General features: G+C 47.1%; 1 long non-coding RNA gene across 1 annotated transcript; it reads right to left on the bottom strand.

Moving 5' to 3' along the window:
• Positions 1-1,963: 1,963 nt before the first annotated feature.
• On the bottom strand, positions 1,964-7,606 carry LOC129060523 (uncharacterized). Its single transcript, XR_008527335.1, has 2 exons — positions 7,469-7,606; positions 1,964-2,288 (listed from the first exon to the last, which is right to left on the bottom strand). It is a non-coding gene; the product is annotated as an uncharacterized LOC129060523 (long non-coding RNA).
• Between the last annotated feature and the right edge of the window lie 16,470 nt (positions 7,607-24,076).

Consider the following 24,076-nt stretch of genomic DNA (forward strand, 5'->3'; position numbering starts at 1 on the left):
CTGCCTTTCACCAACATGTGTTGGGTTCCCCTCGTTCTGCTTAGAGGCCCCTGCCTGTTTGGCCCCTTGGGGCCCTGCTGGGGTGGCAGTGAGTGATGATTCTGTGCCTCCTGGGGATGATAGACTTGTCTGGCATGCAGGAGATGCAGCCGTAAGTGCCAGTGTGGGTGCGAGCAAATGACTCTAGGCAAGACCACCTCTGATGGTGCGAGTGCAGCCATCTCCAAACCCAGGACAATGGACCCTGCTTGCAGCTCACAGAAGGAAAATGAGCTTCCCAGAGAGGGCGGGGCACACCAGAGGCGGCAACCACACCTGCACTTTTCGGTGCTTGCTTGGGGCTGATGTGTGTCCTATAGCTCAAAAGCCTACCTTACTGTTTTCCCTCTGAAATATTAGAGGTGAGGAAGGGATCCTCCCATGCTAATGCACACTCAGGCCCCTCATTCTAGAAAAGCGTTTTGGCAAAGATAAGATATTGGCAAAGGCAAGATATTGTTCACATTTAAAACAAACCGTGGTGACTCCACTTGGTAACTTGGTATTTCCTAACTGTTATCTCAAACACTACACTTTCTAGTATGTTATTTCCTCCAGCCAGCCCACCTATGGGTGCACAGAGAGCCTCCAAGAGCCACCTCCAAGCCTGACTCTCATTGGAAGCCTCCCTGGCTGCTCACTCTGCAAATGCCCAGCTCTGTAGACTGTTCTAGCATCTCCCGTCAGCATCCACTCATGCCCAATCATTTGTCCCCAACTCCAAACCGGGTGTGGTCTGCATGGGTGGGGAGCAGCCTGGGTTCCTGCTGCTGCCCTAATTCTTCATCTTTACCAAGAGGACAGTGATGCCACACAGGGCTGGTGTGAAGAGGGACTGAGCAGGTACCTGGCACTCAGTAGGTAGGAGGAAGTTAAACTGGTATAGGTAGTTGGGCAGAATTCACTGCTTTCTCCTCCCTCCTCCTCCTCTTCTCTGGTTAATCAGGAAGGCTGCATATTCCCATGAGTAGGGTGCCAGGAGGGAGAGGAGCTGATAGTCTATCACTTTAGAGAATGGAGAACTTTGAACATTAACAGGCTCTGCCAGTATGCTGGGTGTGGACCCTGGGTTTCCCAGGGCTCTTAACCTGGCTGCATATTGGGGGCACTTCCCTTTAAAAACAGAGATGCTGGAATCCTCCAAAAGCAACAGAATCAGAATCACTGAGCCCAAGATCTGGGCATCTGTTCTTGTTAAGGTTCCTGGGGAGATTCTAGGGGACAGTCACATCTGATCATTATGGCACACACAAACCAGAGATCAGTGCTTCTTGAGGCTTCTAAAAAGCTGCAGCAATATCATTTTCACTAACCCAAAACCCAGAGCAATGACATGGCCATTCACTATGGCACAAAATTGCCAGGTGTGTCTCTGGGTCATCTGCCATCATCCCAAAGAAGCGTCCTGATCCGCTTGGAGCCTCCAGCACCTGGAGGTGCACTGGCATCAGCCCACTGACCTTTGCTTGCCCTGCCCAGGCCCCCCAAGGCCCTGCCTCCTCCTCATTTGAATACCTCTCTTTGTTAACGAGGGTTATTTGTTTAAAGGCAAAGAATCTCATCTGATCACTGCATGCAGCAACATCTTGGGCCTTTACAGCCCTTTGGGGATGCAATTTGTGTGTCATTTCACTTTTTATCGCTTTTTATTGGTTGTGGGACTGTTGGGAAGAAAATGAGGACTATTTATCATGCGCAGAGGAAGTCTGCCACATAACACGGTGAAGAGCTGTCACCCGGAGGGAAGGCGGCCAGGGGAGCGCTATCGGTGGAAATAAGTCACCGCTAGAAAGCAGTGAAGGGTAATTGCATGGAGGACAGCACCTGTGTGTTTTCCATGCCAGGACAGGGGGCCCAGCACACACGACTAATCAGTCATCACCGTCCGCCCAGCTCACAAACATTCATGGAGGAATCAGAAATGTTTGCAAAGGCGGTAAATCTATTCTCCCCAATTGTGTTACAAGAGGACTCTTCTGATCAGCTGCTGACAGCCACACATCTGTCCACTGGGGGCTCCTTAGGAGCCTGGGAGAAGCTGTTCAGCACCAGGCAGAAACCACTGGGTGTTGAGTCCACAGGGAAGTGGGAGATGTGCGGTCAACACATGTTTTCCTAAGGCATGGCGGTGTTGAGTGCAGTCTTGCTCTTGAACTGCATGACCCAAAAGGAATGCAAAGCTGGGAGGACAGGTGTAGGCAGGCTTTCAAGACACTCCATGGCACACATTGGGGGGCTAGGGGCCAAGGCTGCAATGACAAGATGAAGAGGGACATTTAAAAAAAATGTTTACTTGCTGAGGATGATGGTTTCCAGTAACTCACTCTTTTTCATGACAGCATAGTGTTTTATGGTGTATATGTGCCACATTTTCTTTATCCAGTCTGTCACTGATGGGCATTTTTGGGCTGTTTCCAAGTCTTTGCTATTGTAAATACTGCTGCAATAAACCTTCATGTGCATGTGTCTTTATAGTAGAATGATTTATAATCCTCTGGACATATACCCAGTAATAGGATTGCTGGCTCAAATGGTATTTCTGGTTCTATATCCTTGAGGAATCACCATACTATCTCACCATCAGCCTCACCAAACTAACACAGGAACAGAAAATCAACACCGCATGTTCTCACTCATAAGTGAGAATTGAACAATGAGAACACAGGGACACAGGGAGGGGAACGTCACACACCGGGGCCTGTTGGGGGGTTGGGAGAAAGGGGAGGGAGAGCATTAGGACAAATAACTCATGCATGCGGGGCTTAAAGCCTAGATGACGGGTTGATGGTTGCAGCAAACCACCATGGCACATGTATACCTATGTAACAAACCTGCACGTTCTGCACAGGTGTGCCAGAACTTAAAAAGGAAAAAAAAATCAAATGTCAAAACCTAAAAAATTGTTTATTCATGGTAAAACACACATAACAAAAAATTTACTATCTTAGCCTTCGTTATGTATGCAGTTCGATAACATTTACACTCCCTTTATTGTGCAGTCTTCACCAGCATTTATCCACAGGACTTTGCTTTGCTTTTCTTTCTTGCAAAACTGAACTCTGTCCTCATTAATCCTTAATTCCTGGTGCTCCCTCCCTAGCCCCTGGCAACCATCTTTCTACTTTCTGTCTCTATGAATTTGACTATTCTTGGTAAAAGGAGGGAAAATGTTTAATAGCTTTTTATTTTAGAATAGTTACAGCTTTACAGAAAAATTTCAACAACACTTTGGAGAGTTCCCATACGCCCCACATCCCGTTTTTCCTATTATTGCTAGCATTTTGCATTAGTATGCTACATTTGTAACAATTAACAAACCCATATTGATACATCAACTAAAATCTATACCTTACTTGGATTTCCTTAGCTTTTACCTAATATCCTTTAACTGTCCCAGGATCCCATCCATTGGTCGTCACATCTCAGGCTCTGCTCAGCAATATTTCTCAGGCTTTCCTTGTTTTTTTATGACCTTGACAGTTTTGAGGACTGGCCAGGCATTTATAGAATGTTCCTCTAGTCTGATGTCTGATGATCTTCTCATGATTGGACTGGGGTTATGAGTCTTAGGGAAGGAAGACCCTAGAGGTGAAGTTGCTATTCTCATCGCATCAGACCCAGGGCACCTGAGGCATCACTTTTGTGGTGACTTTAATGCTCACCTGGTGGAGGAGTGTGTGTCAGGTTTCTCCACCAGGCGGTGACTCTTCCCCTTTTCTGTACCACAGTGTCTGGTAGAAAGTCACTGCTATTTGCAGCCCAAATTGAAGGAATGAGGGTTATGAGGAAGTTTTCATTTGTTTCTTTTCTTTTTCTCCTTCTTATGTGGCTGAATTGCAGGAGACTTTCATATTCCATTCACATCATGCTAATCTCAAACTCTGGACCAAATTCCAAAGTGGGAGAAAGGTTAGCCTAGGGCCCAGAATCTGAGACAGTATAAGTTCCCCCAAGAAGCAGGGCCACTCCATGAGGCCCAGGCCCAGGAACCAGAGCTGGTCTTGGTCACTGGGTACAGCCTCCCAGGGAGAAGGCCATACTCTCTAGACCACCCTGCTTGTCTTGTCCCTGGTGTGCACCAGCTGTGCCCAGATGCCCCAGGGATGGGGTTACTGCTGTGCTGTGGGAAACAGACTCCACGCCATCATGCAATTGGACATCTTACATTGTTCTGAATTTACTTCTTGCATTTAATTAAACCTTGGCTCCTTGGCCTAGCTATGTCATCTTCAAGAAAAAGGAAAGGGCTGTGCACGGTGGCTCATGTCTGTAACCCCAGCACTTTGGGAGGCTGAGGCAGGAGAATTGCTTGAGGCCAGGAGTTTAAGGCCAGCCTGGGCAACACAGCAAGAACCCTGTCTCTACAGTAAAATAAAATTAGCCAGATATGGTGGCACATACCTGTAGTCATAGCTACTCAAAAGACTGAGGCAGGAAGATCGATTGAGCCCAGGAATTTGAGGCTGCAGTGAGCTACTATTGTACCACTATATGCCAGCCTGGGCAACAGAGCAAGACCTTGTCTCAGAGGAGAAAAAATTAAAAGGAAAGGAAGGGAGAACTCATCCTCCTGTCAGCTGGAGGTAAAATACAGCTTATTTTGCATCTCAACACCTTAGCAGAGTATTGTTAACAGTTGAGGAAGTCAACAAATACTTGACCAATAGTTGATCGTCTTAAAACTAACCTCAAAGAAGATTGAGTTTATTCTAAGAGAAATTTGGCTGAATAAAATTTGACTTTAATGTGACTTAATTTACTTAGTTTAAAATGTGAATTGAATTTAATTATAATCTGAATTTAATTTAATTTAATTTAATTAATTCACACATACTTCCATTATCCTCTTATCCACTCCTTTCCCCCAAGGAGGAGGTAAACTGAGTTCCATTTTGCCCCCTGCCACAGGAGGGAAGGGTTCCTGCCAAGGTGGGATAACCAACAAACACAAGGGTGAACCTCGATGTCAAGGTTGGGCAGGTGTTTATTTGTGAGGAATCTTCAAGGGGTTACTCTAGTGTAGACTAAGGGGCAGGGGAAATGAAGAAGGAAGTTCCACCACCCAGATCACCTGTGGAAAAATAAAAGATAAATGTGGCACTCAGATCTGGGGAGAGTTTTTTCCAAGCACAGCAGGGCTGAGGGCTTTTACAGATCAACTCCTCAGATCTCCCCACAGTGCCGGGAGGGAGGGGCTCTTAGTAGACCCAGTGGATGGGTTTGCCCCATGGTCAAGTAGGCAGAGCTGGAATCTGGGGTCTCCAGGGCCTCTAAGTCCTTCTTAGCCCCTCCAAACTCCCATTTAAGGCCCATGTTTCCTCTGCTGCCTTAAGCCTCCCCCATCCCCAGCAATCCCACCCAATCTGAAGGCTGAGGCTCTTAGCAGGAGGCACGGGAGAAGGTAGAATCAAGATGTTGTTTTGTGGAGGGACCCAAAAGCCCAGAGCACAGTGGAAGGTGCCGCCTGGTGCTGGCAACACAAAGACGAGCTCCAGGGGTGGCCCATGGTGACCCCCACTCAGAGGACAGGCTGTCCCTGGCTCTGGAGAGGCAGCTACATGGCGGAAATGTTCTGACCCCCATGAAAAGACTCAGGAGCCACACATGGCAGTAGTTTTAGGGCCAGCCACATCCATGGAGGGAAAGGGCTGTGTGAAGATATTGGGGTTCTGGGGCTGGTCCCAGGGTGGTGAGGCTCCCACCAACAGGAGCAGCCCTGGGAGACATCACAGCAGAGTGTCCTCTGAATTGGGTTCTTGGCCCTTGACCTCAAGAGCAGAGACACTGAGTGCCCTGGCAAGGAGAGGAGGGGCTGTGTTGGGAGAACAGACCTCTGAAATGTCTGTTGGGATGCAGGGCTGAAAGCTCTGTTCACAAAGGACAGACACATCACATGCAGGCTGGTGTCACTGAAATGGACAGGGGACAGGGAAATACTGGGTAGAAGAGGGCGGTTACCAGGCAAAAGCCCCACCCTCAAGCCTGAAGAGCCACAGCCCTAAATGAGGACAGGCATTTCTGTTTTTGCACCCCAAAATTTGCTTTTTGGCCTGCCATACTCCCCATCCTTCCCCCATATAGACCCGAGACCTTAGTGGACACACACACAAACAGCTGAATGTCAGAACCAGCAGGTGAGTGACAACGGAACAACATGGCAGAGAAAGAGGGATGGGGAAGGACGTCCAGATGCCAAGGAGAGTTCAGCCAAGGGCGGTGGGAGAAGAATACAGCTGCTGGGCGGCCCAACTCCAGGGGAAGACCACCTTCCCACTCCATCCCCCACTTCCTGCTCCCCATCTGTCTCCTGGAGAGCCACCTCCACCGCTCAATAAAACCTTGCACTCATCCCTCAAGCTCACGTGTGATCCAATTCTTCCGGTACACTGGGCAAGAACTCAGAATACAGAAGCCTGTCACACTGGCCTTGCTCTTGGGTTAAGGCAGAGGGTTCATTGAGCTGATTAACACACAAGCTGTCTGCAAACAGCAAATCTAAAAGGGCTTGGTAACACATGCCCACTTGGGCTTTGGGAGTCAAAGACACCTACCCCTAGAGGCTGCCATGGGGCCAGAGCCCAGAAGTGCTCCCCACTGCCTGTGCACCTGCCCATCTGCATGCTTCCCCTAGGGGTTTGAGCAGCGGGTGATCGAAGGAGAGGGGCACACCCCTGTCGGATGTCCTGCAAGGGGGATAAGGGAACTGTCCTATTTCATCACTATAGGTAACTGCCAGCGACAGTCACTCCTGACTTTGTTCTAAAATGCCACCTGGAGGGCCTGTTTCCCATGGTAATTCGTTCATAGGCTTCTAGAGCTAGACGTTGGTAAAAGGCATTTTCCTTTTAAATAATTGTTTTCCTTTCAAAGATACTCACTTCTCCTAGAAAAGCTCACAAAAGAAGTCCCTCTCTTCCTCATAAAGGCCCAAGAAAAGGCAGTTCCTGGGGGAATCTGGGGTCATAAAAGGTCAGTATTGTTCAAAAAGGACCTTTCCCTATTTGTTCACAATGCCCATCCCTGACCGCCTCCAAAAGGAAGCACAGCCGATCAAGTCCCCATCACCACTGTCAGAGGCATGGACAGGCTGCCTGCAATGTCTGGCTTTTTTTGGTTCCCATCTTCAAGTAGGTGTGAATGTAGATGAATGTGTGTCCAGCCGCTTCATGTACAGAAGATCGGGACCCAGAGATGAAGATTCCACCCAAGGGCTAGTTGGCACTTGGGGCTGCTTTGATGATGGTGATAGTGACAGGGACAGGGATGGGACGCTGCACAAACATGACCCCATCATCCCTGACCCTCACTCTCACACTCCTCTGTTAAGCCTACCTGCTCCCAGCCCCTAAGCTGAAAGTGAAGGTCAATGCGCCGATGAGTGAACACGTAAGAACCTACTGTCATTCTTCATTTGCCAAAGGTCACTGACCTGAATCCAGGATTCCCAATTAAATACCCTTAGAAAGTCAGTGTTTCAGCCACACTGGCCATACTCCAAGCGCTCATAGCCACATGTGGCTGCTACCTTCTGCACTGGACAATAGAGGCATAGAATGTTCTCATCACCCTGGAGCATTCCAGGGGGCTATGCTGCCCTAGAAGGTTCCAAGGTGCCATGGACATGACTGTGGAATCCTGTGAGTTTGTCTGGGGGCAGCAGTCAAGCAGGACTGTGCTTTCTTCAGCTCCTCAAATGGACTCCCAATCCAAAGAAGACCAAGAAACCAGCAGAGCAGGTGACACACCACGTGATAGAGAGGCAGGCTGGGAGGGAGTTTTCCCTGCTCACCTGGGGACTCCTGGGTGTCAGCCCCAAGTTGCTCGTTCATTTTCTGGTTCTTTCTGCTGCTTTTGCTTACCTTGGTGAATGGGTCCAAGGCTTTGGAAAAGTCCTGTCTCCTGAGGAAAGCCCTGCAGACCCAGGAGGACATGCCCTCAGTGGCCTTCAATGCACAAGGCTCTTTCTTGCCAATTCTTGAGAAGACTGAACGGAGCATTGTGGCTTCAGCAGCCCCTCCGGGGAGAACGATGGACCAGAAACTCAGAGCACCATGTTCTTTCTGCAGGGAAAGGGGGGATTGCCGATTCTCCCCAGCACTGGAAGGGAACTCTGGAAGCCAAATAATTGATTGCTTCATCAGCTCTTGGAGATCCCTCTGTGTGAGCTTCTACTCAAAGCACACACTGCTGCTAAGCTGAATACAAGGTTAGGTGAGATGGCAAAAGGACTTGAATGTTATGTCGTTAACTAGAGAGGGGTGGGGGTAAACAAAGGACATGTTTTGAGGATTATTTCAATGCTCACAAATACTTATCCAAAGGGTGCTTCTCTTGGGGGTTGCAAAACATCCCCACGAGTGGGACACTGGAGCCCTAGGGGTAACCTGTCCATAGGAGCCATTCTTCTTTCTCAGTCACTGAGGTTGGAAGAGGGGAGACGGGCCTGACCGATGTTCACAGACACACACACACACACACACACACACACGAGAGGTCGGAATGCCACCTCTACAGCCATGGATATGCTCCCATTCCATTTCCAGGCCCGGCGGCACACTGCTTGCATCATGCAGTTATTCAATCATCTTTTCAATGGTTGCCATTAACAACCCGATTCTTTAAAAATAATACTAAAAAAGGCTCATACACTTTCTGAAAAGCTTCCCTAGGACAATCTGAGCAGCTCAGTCAACCGTAGACTGTGTTCAAATATCCACCTTTGCCAAGTCACACATTGGAGGGCTTCATTTCTACCCAGCAGTTTCTTCACCCTCAGGCTGTGGAGCAGACACTCCAGGCAGCCTAGCCTCCTTCCCTCCTGTCTGCTGCCTCTTGGGCACCCTTCCCTCCTCCAGCATCCTCACTCTGCTTCCTTGGCTATGGATCAAGTGCCATCTATAATCGGAATTTAGAAGTGAGGCATGAATAAAAGACTGACCTGGTCCCAAAATAATAGCTCCAGATATCACTGAGAGGCTTATCCAATTTTGACTGCGATGTTAACGTTATCCCCGGGGCTTATTTAAATTGTAAATGACAAATAATTGATCACATTGATTCATTTGCTCTTCCCCGAGGCCTATCTGCTGGCTATTTTGTGGCCCCAAGGTCTCAGAAGTTATTAATTTAGTGCTGCTTACTCCTCAATATGAAACCCTGGTGTTGTACAACATTTTACATACTTAATAAATGTTGTGATTGATTTCATGTCTTTCAATCAATGTCACTCACAGAACCGAGATTTGCAGCGTTGGGGAACATTTGGCACATAAAATTGGTTTTGTGGGAAGTTTGTGTTTGGAGGAGGGAAAAGAGTGAGGAGAGGGATGCCCTGGCTCCCAGGGGGACCACAGACCCTGGCATCAAAGCTGTCTCTGACCCTTTTTCGGGAAGGCTTAGCTGCCTGCCATTCAAGCCTCACTCTGGTTTTAAAAGGAAGAAAAAGGGAACATTTAGAAACAGAACAAAATTCTGACCCACACCAAAAATATCTATATAAGATCATTATTCATGACTCAGTTGGTGTGAAAAAAGACAGCCTTGTTATCACAGCTCAGTCATATGAGCTCAGGCACCAAAATAGGATGTTTGGCAACTAGTCAAGTATAATTAGTCGCTGCACAGAAATTGAATGGAGGAGTGAGAAGCCCAGGGCTGTGGAGGTGGGGGTGGTGCTTGGCTGGCTCCCACCTGCCCTGGCCCTGGCCCCAGCTAAAAGAAAACCTGAGCTTTTGCTGAAGTTGGGACAATGAAGAGTAAAGGGGGTGAGTGGGGTGTTCCTGAACCCCATGAGCATGCCCTCGGCTCCCTGAGGACTTTTCCCGCAATTGCTTCCAAATCTCTTTCGGCAGGAACATTTCCAGCTCCCACCACGAACCTAGAAGAACCCAGGTCACCTGGAGACCCTGGAGGACGTCAGCTGATTGGCGGGCCCCATCTAAGCTGCTTATCAATTTGCGCTGCTCACTTTGCCAATCTTATCTAACTTCTCTTCGTGTATTTCAGTGTTTTTCCCACCCAAATTTCAATGTAGGGTTCTTATATTAAATAGCCAAGGAAGTTGAGGACCCCAAAGCACATTGAGGCGGCTCTGCTTTAGGGAGAGTAGCATATAATGACAAAATTGATATTAACTACTTTCCGAATTTCTGCGCCCTCCTGGATCCCTGGCCTGTTCCTGTCTTGCAAAGGCCCGCGGCACTCGCCAGCGATTGTTTCTTGTGGGAGAGGGAATGAAGACATCAGATTTCACCCCATGCCTCAGCCCTTTGTTCTGCCTGTGTTCCCTTCCAGTGGTTCACGAATGTTTGCAGCCAGCTGCATCCCCCCTGGCTGAAGGAACACTGTAGTCATGTACTCAGCATGTTCACTACAAACAGTAGCTTTCATTTGCATCTTTCCTTCTGTGTGCCCGGGAGAGTGATTTTATAAATCAAAGCTCCAGTTTTGCTTAGATCTGGGTTGTTCTTAAAAGAAAAAAAATCAGGTGGAGTTTTTGTGCTTAATTTTCACTGGTGAAATGTTATGTCTAAGCTACAGTTTATTTAAGGAAATCAGTAGTTTGAAATGGAGAGAAAGGAGAGACAAGATGGTTTGAAAAAGAGGGGAGGGGAGGTCAGGGAGGCAGCAGAGGGGACCAGGTAGCAGCCTGCGTCTGCACAGCTCCTCCAAGGTCCCTTCACCACCTCCTCCCTTGCCTCTGCCATGTTCTCCAAGGGGACACATTCATGGTCCTCCAGTCCCCTTTCTGCTGCACCTGCTGCCTCCTGAGCTCCACACTCCTCTCAAGCCACCTGCTGGGTCGTTCTCGGGACTGTCAGCTTGGATCTGAAACCCAGAATCTCTGCACCCAGATTCAAGCCTGGAACATCACCCCCGCTCCGCTGAGTGACAGGAGTGGACAAACATGAGTGGGGGCTCTGAATTCTAGTCCCACCTGGATATTTGGGTGGGACACCTACCCTCCCTGAGACTGTTTTGTCAGCCCTCCCCAGCTGGAGGGTTTGCGAAGATTAAAATTAGAATTCTTTATCTAAGCATTCTGTACAACTTCTTTGGCACACATAGGCATTCAGTAATAGTCACATGTAGTTATTATTGTTCATTATTCTCCAAGTCACCCAGGCTGAGAGTCCTAGAAAGATCCATGCAATCCTCACTTCACGGCTCCCGTCCAGCTTGCGCTGAAGAATGATACACTCCACCTCTGAAGTGCTCTGTGCATCTGTCCCCTTCCTTTCCTACTGTGTCACCACCTGGCTCCATTCTACTGACCTCCAGCCTATCCTGGTGCAAGAACCCCCTAGCTCCGGGCCATTCACATCCCACAGCCCAGTGGTCTTCATGAGACAAAGCTCAACTTTGCTATTCACAGCATCAGACAGCCTTGTGCATCCCTGTAGGCTCAAGTACACTCTTGGCATAAAGCAGCATAGGTAAGGCCCCAGCCTACTGCCCCTCAGGAGTGCTCAGTGAGTCTGGGACCCACTCTTTTCTCTATAGCTGGAGGGTCAGCTCCACACGCTGAAGAGAGTTTTTGCCCCCGTCTTCTTCTGTCCAGGCTGCTATAACAAAATACCATAAACTGGGTGGTTTATAAACAATAGAAATGTATTGCTCATGGTTCTGGAAGCTGGGAAGTCCAAGATCAAGGGTCTGACTCATTTAGTTCCTGATGAGGACTCTCTTCGTGGCTCATAGACAGCGCCTTCTCGCTAAGTCTCCACGTGGTATAAGGGGTGAGGAAGCTCTCTGGGCCTCTTTTATAAGGACACTAATCCCACTATGGCAGCTCCACTCCCATAACCTCCTTACTTCCCAAAGGCTCCACCCACTAATGCTACCACCTTACGTGTTTGGACTTCAACATATGAAGGGACACAGACATTCAGACCGAAAAACCAGCAGAGCAGGTGACACACCACGTGATAGGGAGGCAGGCTGGGAGGGGGTTTTCCCGCTCACCTGGGGACACCTGGGTGTCAGCCCCAAGATGCTGGTCCATTTTCTGGTTCTTTCTGCTGTTTTTGCTTACCTTGTTCACACAAGATGTGCTCACACATAGCACATCCCTTACCCCAAGTTTTCCACCTCCTGGTTTGCCGTTCTTGCATTGTCACCTGTGGAAACCTGCCCAACGCCAAGACCCAGGTAAAGACGCCATGGCAGGGAACTGCCCTCAGTTCCCCCAGTTAGACATCCCTAGCTCCTCTGCTCCACACTCCAAAACACAGATCATGAAAGGGGACACCCCAGCTACAAACCATTGCTCCCAGTATATGTCTGCCTCCCAGACCACCCCCTTAAGGAGGATGTTCTCATCCTCTCTGCTTGCCTCACCGGCTCTGGCAGCAGGGTCTGCATAGCTGGCCTCAGCAAACCTATGCTGAATTGAACTCAATTGAATTGCCCTGAACTGGCCAGAGGGTGAACCTCTGCCAGGCCCCTGCTCCCCAGCCTTGCAATTGGTGCCCGCTGTTCCTTCACTCTCCCCTTGGCACATGGGCCGCGTCTGGGCAGATGCTGATCACACACATTAATCCTACACCCATGATGACTCTGGTGGGCCCCTGGAGCTTCCGCTCCTGATGGTGATGCAGTTAGTACACAGACCCAAACTCAGAGCTGTCACAGCAATTGTAGAAACCTCATCCTTTTCTATGATTAGCCAAGTCAAAATCATAAAACACAATGCAGGTAAAAATGCTGCCTTTGCAGGGAAGCAGATTTGAGGGACAATTCTGATCTTCTCAAATCAGCCTTTTTGAAATATAACTTATATTAAATGAACCTCACCATTTTGATGAGTTTTGACAAATGCATACACCATCACCATCAAGATACAGAATATTTCCATCACTCCAAAAACTCCTATTTTTAACTACAAAGTTTATTTTTAGAGCAATTTTAAATTCACAGCAAAACTGAGCAGAAGGTACAGAGATTTTCCAAGTACCCTCCATACATACACTTGCACAGCCTCCCCCATGATCAGCACCATCTACCAGAGTGGTATACTTATTGAAATTAATGGGCATGCATTGACATGCCACTATCATCCAGAGTCCAGGGTTTGCTCTTGGTGCTGGTCATTCTATGGATTTGGACAAGTGCAGAATGACACATGTCCACCATTTTGGCATCATCCAGGTAAGTCTCACTGCCCTAAAAATCCTCCATACTGGTGTTCCATCTATTCATCTCTTCCTTCACAAAACCTCTAGCCACCACTGATTTCCATCGTTTTGTCTTTTTCAGAATGTTGTATAGTTGAAATCACACAGCCTTTCCAGATTGGTTTATTTCACTTAGTAATATGTACTTAAGGTTATTCTTCCATGTCTTTGTATGGCTTAATAGCTTGTTTCTTTTTAGTACTCAATAATATTCGATTGTCTGGATATGCCACAGATATTTTCATTCACTCACCTACTGAAGGACATCTTGGTTGCTTCCAAGTTTTGGAAATTATGAATAAAGCTACCATATACATCTGTGCACAAGTTTTTGTGTGAACATGTTTTAAACTCCTTTGGATAAACACCAAGAAGTGTGATTACTGGATCATATGGTAAGAATGTTTAGTTTTGTAAGAAACTGCCAAACTGCCTTCCCAAGTGGCTGCATAATTTTGCATTCCTTCCAGCAATGAGTGAGCATTCCTGTTGCTCCACAGCCTCATCAGTATGTGGTGATGTCAGCACTTTGGATTTTGGCTATTCTAATAAGTGTGTAGTGGTGTCTACTATTTTGCAATTTCTTAATGACATATGATGTTGGACATCTTTGAGTATGCTTACTTGCCTTCTGTATACCTTCTGTGGTGAAGTATCTGTTCAGGTCTTTGGCTTTTTTTTTTTTTTTTACATAAGGTTGTTCATTTTCTCATTTTCTTATTGTTGAGTATTAAGAGTTCTTTGCACATTTTGGATAAACATCTTTTATCAGACGTGTCTTTTGCAAATATTTTATCCCAGTCTGTGGCTTGTCTTCTCATTTTCCTGACATGTCTTTCATAGGCACAGTTTTTAATTTTAATAAAGTCTACCTTATCAATTATTTTTTCATGGATTATGCATTTGGTGTATTTCAAAAGTCATCACCATATCCAAGATCATTTAGATTTTCCCCTATATTATCTTCCAAGAGTTTTATAGTTTTGCATTCTGTATTTGGGACTATAGTTCATCTTGAGTTAATTTTTGTGAAGTGTGTAGAGTCTGTTTCTAGTTTCATTATTTTGCACATAGATTTCCAATTATTCCTGTATCATTTGTTGAAAAGATTATATCTTTGCTTGGTCATTTTAACTTTGCTCCTTTGTCAAAGATCACTTGACTATATTTACGTGGGACGGTTGCTCAGCTTTCTATTCTGTTCTAGTGATCTATTTGTCTATTCTTTCACTAGGACCACACTATCTTGATTATTTCAGCTTCACAGTAAATCTTGAAGTCAGGTAATTTCAGTTCTCTGGCTTTGTTTTTCTCCTTTAATATTGAGTTGGCTATTCTGGGTCTTTTTCCTCTCCATATAAACTTTAGAATCAGTTTGCTGATATCTACAAAATAACTTGTGGGCTTTTGATTGGGATCGCATTGACTCTATGGATCAAGGTAGAAAGAACTGATGTCTTGATGATATAGAGTCTTTCTATCTATGCACAGGCAAGATTTATTTAGGGTTTTTTAAAATATCTTTCATCAGAGTTTAGTAACTTTCCTCATATGGGTCTTGTACAATTTTTTTTTAGATTTACACCTAAGTAATTCATTTTAGAGGGTGCCAAAGTAAATAGTAATGTGTTTTTTATTTCAAATTCCATTTGTTCATTGCTGGTACATAGAAAACCAATTGACTTCTGTATATTAACCTTGTATACTGCAACCTTGCTATGATCACTAATTAGTTCCAGGAGGGTTTTTGTTTTGTTTCGTTTTTGCAGATTCTTTCATATTTTCTATTTAAGTGATCATTTCACCTGTGAGCAAAGACAATTTTATTTCTTTCTTCATAATCTGTATACCTTTTATTTCCTTTCTTTTTCTGATTGTATTAGCTAGGACTTCCAGTATGATATTGACAGGAGTAGTGAGTTGGGACATCCTTACTTTGTGTATTAGACCATTCTCACATGGCTAATAAAGACATACCCAAGACTGGGTAATTTATAAAGAAAAGAGGCTTAATTGACTCACAGTTCAACATGGCTGGGGAGGCCTCAGGAAACTTACAATCATGGTGGAGGGGAAGCAAACACGTCCTTCTTCACATGGCAGCAAGAAGGAGAAGTGCAGAGTGAAGAGTGGGGGAAGCCCCTTAATCTCAGGAGAACTCACTCATTATCACGAGAACAGCACGAGGGTAACCACACCCATGATTCAATTACTTCCCACTGGGTCCCTCCCACAACATGTGGGGAATATGGGAACTACTCTTCAAGATGAGATTTGGGTGGGGACACAGCCAAACCATATCACTTTGTTCCCAATCTTGGGCCATTTCTACGATCAAGACTTTCCACAGAGTGTCAGCACTCAGGACACCAATGGCATAGAGATGAGGAACTGGCCACTGCAGCCCAACAGATGGGGTTGGCTACACAGCATGACTGACCAGTCACCAGTCCAGTGAAAAGGTCATGCTAGGGCACATGTATTGGCCCTCTGCTCTGACACAGCCAATCAGCAAGCTGGGAAGTGCAGGCCCTGTGGGCTGAAGTCCACATAAGTGCTAAGCAGGGCAGGCATGGGGCAAAACTGTGAGGCTCTTGAGGGACTGGGTGTAGCTGCCAGTCCCTGATGTGGGCCCAGGATCTCGGCTCCAAAAGGGCTTTGGACTTCTTTGCAGTGGACACAGGAAAGAATGGTCAGAGAGAGTGAGGATATACCAGTGGCTCAGTGCATCTTCCCAGGAAGAGATCAGGGGGAGAACTGTCCATTTTCAGTCACCAGCACCCTTGATATCAGCCAGAGGGCAACCAGGGTGGAAAGCCCACAGGCTGAGAGGTTAAGAAGATAGATGCATGGACTGAGTCACCAGGGCAGGACACTGTCTCCACTCACTGCAACCTCTGGGAACCCCTGGGCCTGTGCCCAAGATGGAGGGATTCTTAAAGATTCCACAAATGTGGGTGGGGGAAGGACAAGTGACAGCAGAGTCAACGGTTGGGAGGAGCAAAATGATTTTGTTTTGTGAGATAAGAAAAAGCCTGGGTCTTGGCAAGTTGTCAATATGACCTAAGTCACTTAGAAAGCCCCGTTTTAGGAATCCCAGCACAGCTGTTAGGGACATAGCATCCCAGAGAGGTGTGGCTGAGGCCAAATCCAGGCCACTTCAGTCCCACTCCTTGGGCAGTGACACAGTCTTTGGAGATTTGCTTCCTCATTTGTGAAATGGGGGCAATAGGTCCTACTTTGCAGGGTGGTTAAAGGAGACACTCCAAGCAAAGAGCTGAGTGCAGAACCCAGCAAAAGACAGCTCTTATGGTCCTCCTTTTACTCATTATAGACCCCACCTTTCATAGTTCTAGAATAAGGTGTTAAGTCCCCTGCAGAGATGCACCCTGGGAAGAGAAGGAGGCAGGGAAGCTGAAGAATCGCTCTCAATTAACCTGTAGGGAGCAACTCTAGTTGACCGCACAGCTGGTTAGAGGAGACAGCTGGGAAAACCGACTTAGGTAGGAACGTTTCGGAGGGAACGTTTCTTAGGCAAGTTTTGATTGTGGAGTAGCAGGGAGGGCACAGGAGAAAGTGAGACCAACCAGGGAGCCAGGCTCTGGGGTCACCACAGTCCAGCATGGCCGGCTGCACCAGGGGAGGTGATTAGGAAAAGACAAACCCTGTCCCTCCTGCTCCATCCTGCCCACATGCCTGGAGCCACAGAGCCAGCCTGCCAGACCTGTGTAGGCATTGCTGGGCGTAGGCTTGGTGTGGGCCTATCCCAAAAGTCAGTCAGCCAGCTCACCTTGCCAATCGCACTTAGTTCCAAGCTGTGCTGGAAAGGACTGGCTGGTGTGGAGGAGAGAGAGGCAGCTTCCATGTGGCCTGCAGGGGCTGGACAGCAGGCAGTGCCAACTGGGAGAATGATGATGCCAATCCACACCCTGGAGTTCTGTGACAAGGGCCACTTTGAAGAGAACTCACTAGAAAATCAAGTAGGAAATCCCCAGCCAAGATGATATAAAAATATAGCATCCCTAAGCTGGTGCCACTGTGTGCAGTGAACCTCTATCTTCTCCACGGCCCTGCCCGGTCATCACAGCTAGCCCATTTTATGGACCAAGGACACTGTTTTAGGCAGTTTTTGCATCACTATAAAGAAATACCTGAGACTCAGTAATTTATAAAGAAAAGGAGTTTAATTTTCTCATAGTTCTCAGGCTGTACAGGAAGCATGGTGCTGGCATCTGCTCCTGGTGAGGCCTCAGGAATCTGTCAATCATGGCAGAAGGTGAAGGGTGAGCAGATGTATTGATGGAGAGAGAAGCAGGAAGAGAATTGGAGGTGGGCAAGGTAGGGAAGGTCCCAGACTTTTAAATAACCAGATCTCAAGTGAGCTAACTGAGCAAAAACTCACTCATCATCAAGAGGATGGTGCTAAGCCATTCACGACAGATTCACCCTCATGATCCAGTCACCTCCCAGCAAGCCCCACCTCCAACATCGAGAATCACATTTCAGCATGAGATTCAGAGGCGGCACATTCAAATAGTCTCAGATGCTCAGAAGTTTCAGGGGACGTAGGCGCTAATGGTCCTGCTCTGAACATGGAGGACCAATCTCAGCTGTAACCAAGGCTCTGCCACCAACACTCACAGCCAGGTGACCCTCGGTGAGTCACCAAGCTCAGTGTGCCTCAGTTCCCACAATTGCAAAGTGGCTCCAGCCTTCACCTTCTCAGATCCCTCCTCAGTCTTTGCTGGTGGGCTGCATCATTGTTCACACAGCAGAGGCCCTCCCCAGGGGAGGAGGGGGCTTCCCTGACCCATTTGATGTCAAGTTAGTTAGTTCAGGTCCAGTCCACCCAATGACATGTGAGCAGCAGCAACCTGTTTCCCAGCTGCAGAAGAGCTTAAGAGCCAGCACATGGTGCAGTTTTTGTTCTCATTACTATGATTTCAGAAATGTTCTGGAGAAAGCTAACTTCGTCATTCTGGTTCTAGACGAAAGATGACACAGCCCAGACCAGAGCCACACTGACATGGATGAACACATAGCATGAAGAAGAAATAAGTCTTCATGGCAGGAGGTCCTGGGTTTTGGATGTTGTTACAGCAGCATAATGTGTCCTGCCCTGACTGATGTTCACCTCCCTCTTCTCCCCTTCACCCTCACCACCCCCATTCCACTTCCTAACCAAACCAGAGTGAACTGCAGCCCTGTCCCCAGCCCCACCCTGCGCCAGGGTCCATATCTCCCCACAGCATTCGTAACATGGAAAACATTGTATAGTTTCCTTTTCCATGTTGCTCATCTTCTGTCTCCCCCAAAAGAATATAAACTCCTTGGAAGCAGCAATTCTTGTCTCTTGTTCATGACTGCATCTTTGCACCAGAACAGTGCTTGGCACATGAAAGGTACCTACACTCACATGCATGCATGCACACATGTGCACATACAGGCACAGGCACGCACAAGAGCACACACACAAAACAGATACATTAACACAAAATAGCAAAAATGAACCCAGGCCCCATCCTAGGTGAAATATATAAGTATTTAATTCTCACAAATAACCTGGTGATATTTCCAGTGCTATTATTTTGATTCCCACTGTACAGATGAGAAAACTGAAGCATAAAGAAGCCAAGGGAATCTGCCCAAGGTCACCAGCTGAGCCAGCAAGGTCCAGGCCACACCCTCCGTCACTGCTATCCTGCCTGTCAACAGCACCTTCTTCACGATATGGATTGGGGAAGGTCAAGCGCTTGGGATATAGGAAGAAATTAACAAGCAACAGAAACCATAGGGGATCAGTGGCCAGCATTGCTGCCATTCCTTGCCCAGGGTCAGGAAGCCAAGAAGAGGCAGGGATGTTGTCCTCTGGGCCCCCTGACCCCACCACTCATGCTGCTCCAGGACATCAGCATTTTTCATGCTGCTCCAGGACATCAGCATTTTTCAGGCATGGTCAAGTGTCAAGCTCCCCAGGGGAGATTCCAAAACCTACCAATCCCTGGGCCCTGGGTCCTGACTCAGACCCTTTTCAGATAAGAGCCAAACATCTGTATTTTTGAAGAGCAATTCGGGTGCAGCTGCTCCAGAGGCCAACGTGGAAGAGCATCTACCCCACCCATCACTCATCCCCTGGCAGTGGCAGACCCCACACCCTCCCTGGGGTAGAAGGACAAGCCAGAGGGACTGGGTTCTGGGCCTCTCTACCCTCATATCAGGAAGTCACCAGCTGAGTCCTTGGTGGGGTCATCACTCTCATCTCCACCAGGATGATATGCCATCCCATCTTCATTCAGTGTGAGAACAGACAGATGGCATGTGGTGAGGGGTGAGCAACCCCAGCCAGAGCCCGAGTGTCGCCTAAGGAACAAAGCTTGGAGGGCTTTGGTGTGGGCCTCTATAGAACAGTCATAGATATGTCCAGGGTGGTGATCTCCATGAAATTCTGTCTTCTCTCGGAGTTGGAAAGGGATTATCTTCGTAGGACCATGGCCTCCAGGTGACCCCTGATTGCTCAGTGGTTTATTTTCTCTAGGACTGTTCCCTTCCAACTCCAGGTTAAAGACCATGGTTCCCTGGCGATATGGGTGAGCATACAACATCAGTTAGAGTTCTCCTGGAATTTTTTCTATTGGAGCATGTTACAGGTTGAACTGTATCCTCCAAAATTTATGTTACAATTTTTAACTCCAGGAACCTCAGAATGTGATTTTCTCTGGAAACAGGATCTTTGCAGATGAAATTATTGTAGTTAAGTTAGGATGGAGTCACACTGGAGTAGGGTATACCCCTAACTCAATGTGACTGCTGTCATTATAAAAAGGAGACATTTGGACATATACACACACACACAAACACACAGGGAGAACACCATCTGAAGATAAAATAGAGATCAGGGTGATGCCTCTACAAGCCAAAGAATACCAGAGTGCCCACAAACCACCAGTGGCTTGGAAACGAGGCTGGAACAGACTCTTCCTCACAGCCTCAGAAGGGACAGAGCCTGCCATCACCTTGACCTCAGACTTCTGCTCTCCAGAACCAGGAGAAATAAATTTCTGTTGTGTAAGCCACCAAGTCTGTGGCACAGAGTGGTACTGAGACATTCCTGTATCTTGTGCCAAGGAACTGAAGCCATGGAATTCAGAGGCTGCTTCTGATTCTGTTCCTTGGACCATAGAGATGCTCATGTCCTGTCGGAGAGAACCAAGTCAAGAAGCAGCAATGAATGAAAACAAGAGAGAATTTTGACAGTGATTAAATCCTGTTTCCAGTCCCCAAAGCTCTGCTTTCTTGGACAAGCTCTACACTCTTTTTTGGACTCCAGTATCCTTCCAACAATGCACTGTGGAGAGTAGGATTCTTTGGGTGGCAAGTGACAGAAACCCAATTACAGTGCATGCTTTCTGAAAAGGGTGATCATTTGGCTGTTGGACCTTATATTAGTCTGTTTTCATGCTGCTGATAAAGATGTACCTTAGACAGGGAAGAAAAAGTGGTTTAATGGATTTACATTTCCACATGGCTGGGGAGGCCTCACAATCATGGTGGAAGGCAAGGAGGAGCAAGTTGCATCTTACATGGATGGCGGCAGGCAAAGAGAGAGAGCTTGTGCAGGGAAACTCCCACTTTTAAAACCTTCAGATCTCATGAGACTCATTCACTATCAAGAGAACAGCACAGGAAAGACCTGACCACATAGTTCAATCACTTCCCAGCAGGTTCCTCCCATGACATGTGGGAATTGTGGGACTTACAATTTAAGATGAGATTTGAGTGGGGACACAGCCGAACCATATCAGACCTTTAAAGGCCCAGATCATGATCTTTGATCTAAATCCTAAAACAGACTCTACTCTGAATGCTTTTGCTACACCTGTCTGTTCACCTATTTCTGCCCTGTTTCCTGGCCAAGACAGGTCACCATGACTTCTTCTTTGCAGACAATTCAGCTCCAATCCCAAAAAGGGCCATTCTGCTTCCTCATGCAGCAGAGTCTCTGCAGCCACATGATTGGGGAGATGGAAACTTTCTCTCCCCTGGGACTAAAATGTGATTGGTCTGAACTAGTCCTTCCCCTGGCCAAGGGCCAGTCTAGGCAACAAAGTGTCATCCACTGTGGCCAGTGGAGTTGAGGAACACTTGCTGTGGTGTGGGCATAGGGGATGCATTTTCCTCCCTAGTTTGAAAAATAAAACTAAGTATGAGCCACAGGGGACCCAGGTCTGCCTGTGAAGCCTGAAATTACAGCAGACATGCTTCACCCTGGAGGGTGACATGCTTGGGTGTCGCTGATGGAAGAGCAAAAGACAGGAATCTTCCGGGCCTTCGATAATGCCATCATGACACTGAAACTGCAGATTCTATAAAACTACTCTGCCCCTGGTCTTCTCATTTGCGAGTTAACAAACATCTTATGTTGACGCTTTTTATTCAGGGCTTCTGTTATTTGCAGTCTGATAAAGTTTGGGTCTGTGTCCCTGCCCAAATCTCATGTCAAATTGTAATCCCCCATGTTAGAGGTGGGTCCTGGTGAGAGGTGATTGGATCATGGGTGCGGACTTCTTCTTTGGTGTTGTTCTCATGATAGTGAGTGAGTTATCATGAGATCTTGTTCTTTAAAAGTGTGTCACATCTTTCCCCTCTCTCTCTTCCTCCTGCTCTGGCCATGTGAAGACGTGTCTGCATCCCCTTTGCCTTCTGCCATGATTGTAAGTTTCCTGAGGCCTCCCCAGCCATACTTCCTGTACAGCCTGTGGAATGGTGAGCCAATTAAACCTCTTTTCTTTATAAATTGCCCAATCTCAGGTATTTCTTTATAGCAGTGTGAGAACAGACTAATACACATTCAAAAGTATCCTAACGTACATACTTCTCAAAGCACAAATACACAAAGTGGAGATGTGCGGGTGGGCTGCTGTCCATCGTCCTGGTGCAGTTGGTGGCCAAGAGGGTGCTCAGATGTTTACCCATGCATGCAAACATCCAGCAAGCATTTGCATCTCCTATAACATCCTGTTCTGCAGCCTTCTACCTCCAAGGCTGAGCCACAAGACTTCTTGCCTTGAGGAACCCAGGCTCAGGGAATAAAGAGCCCATGCATCAACACTTTGTCTTGGAGCTGAGTTTATTAGAACTATTCAGCAAAACAAGGCAAGTGAAACCTAGATGTTGCTCTGAGAATGGGACTTTCTAAGTTGTCTTATCTTGTAGAACACATCAGGACCAAGCCCAAAGGTCACACTGAGCATCTTCCCCAGTGGAGGGGACTCTCTTGCTACCTGTTAAGTGTAGAGCAGTTGGTGTGTCCAGTGGCATTTCTGCTCTGGGGTATTGAGGGGGAGAAGAGTTGGTGAGAAGGTCCATGACCCTGCCCAGCATGGACACCATGGAAGCCTCAACTCTTTATCAAAATGAGACCCAAAATTTATGTAAAGAGACTACTGAGGTTTTTAAGGAGCAACATAATTCACCTTTCTTTACCTTCCTGCATTAGTTTCCCAGGGCTGCTGGAACAAAATACCACATGTTGGGTGACCTGGAACAACAGAAATGTATTTTCTCACAGTCCTGTAGTCCAGAAGCCCAACACTGAGTGTTGGCAGAGCTGCTACTTCTGTGGCTGGGAGGGAGACTCTGCCTCATACCTCTCTCCTGCTTCTGGTGTTTGCTGACGATCTTTGACATCCCTTGGGTTGTAGAGCATCACCCCCCATCTACCTTTACATTCATATGGGGTTCTGCCTGTGTGTGTGTGTCTGTGTCCAAATTTCCCTTTTTATAAGGATACCAGTCATATTGGATTAGGGCCCATGCTAATAGCCTCATCTTAACTTGATAACCCACAAAGACTCTATTTCCAAATAGGGTATGGGAGGTTAGGACTCCAGTGCCTCTTCACTGGGGACACTATTCAACCTGTCATACTTCTCAGGTTCAGAAGGAATGGTTTGAGAGGAAAATGCATGTGTCAGAGACAGAAAGACCAAAGTACAGCTCTTGGCTGCTGGTAAAGTCAGCTGGGAGTGCAGTTTAGATAAACAATCAAAACAGGCTCCCCAGCCTGAAGGTGGCCCTGCAGCCCCCCAGGGAAAGTCAGCACACAGTGGAGCATGGACAACAGCACAGCCCCTTCATGTTCAGGCAAACGCAAAGGTAAGCAGCTGATCCTTCTCCCAAATTCACCCATCACTGGTGAAGTTCTCCGAAGAGCCCACCTGCTCCTCGCTTCCCACTCATCCCATCCTGAAACCCCCACCAGCTACCCAGCAAGGTAGAATGGGGGAGGTAAGCCACACACTTAGAGAGAACTGGATTTCCTCGCACATCTGGGCATGGCATTAATAGACTGGAAACCCATAAGTATAAATAAAAACAATTACATGATTCAAAATAACATATATTATAATGTATATTAATAGACTGTGCAGTGGTTCCAGACTGACAGAAATATGCTCTGAAATCTCCAGGGCAGGGCCATGCCTCATGCCAATTGGCATGGACCCCCACTTCCCACTGTCCCTGATGCAGACAGGTCTTGAATAAACGTTAGTTTAATATTCCTACGGATTAGTTCATGTGGAATGGAGGCCAGTCTGACATGGTAATTAAATGTCTTTTTCAATGCTTTATAATTAAATTTTTTTAAATTTTATGAACCTAAATATAAATTGTAAGAAATGAAATGTGTGAGCAAATAAAAAAAATGAATTCAATGAATTATCACAAAGGAGCTTGGTCAAATTTCTCAGGCTGAGGCAACAGTCCCCACAAGGCTGCCCTCACTTCAGACATCAGCTGCAAGATTAGGAGTCCCCAGGGCACCCTCATTTCAGAGGGTGAATCACAAAACTCAGGGCAAT

Source organism: Pongo abelii, chromosome 1 (assembly GCF_028885655.2).
Source record: "Pongo abelii isolate AG06213 chromosome 1, NHGRI_mPonAbe1-v2.0_pri, whole genome shotgun sequence".
In the NCBI taxonomy this organism is placed as follows: Eukaryota; Metazoa; Chordata; class Mammalia; order Primates; family Hominidae; genus Pongo; species Pongo abelii.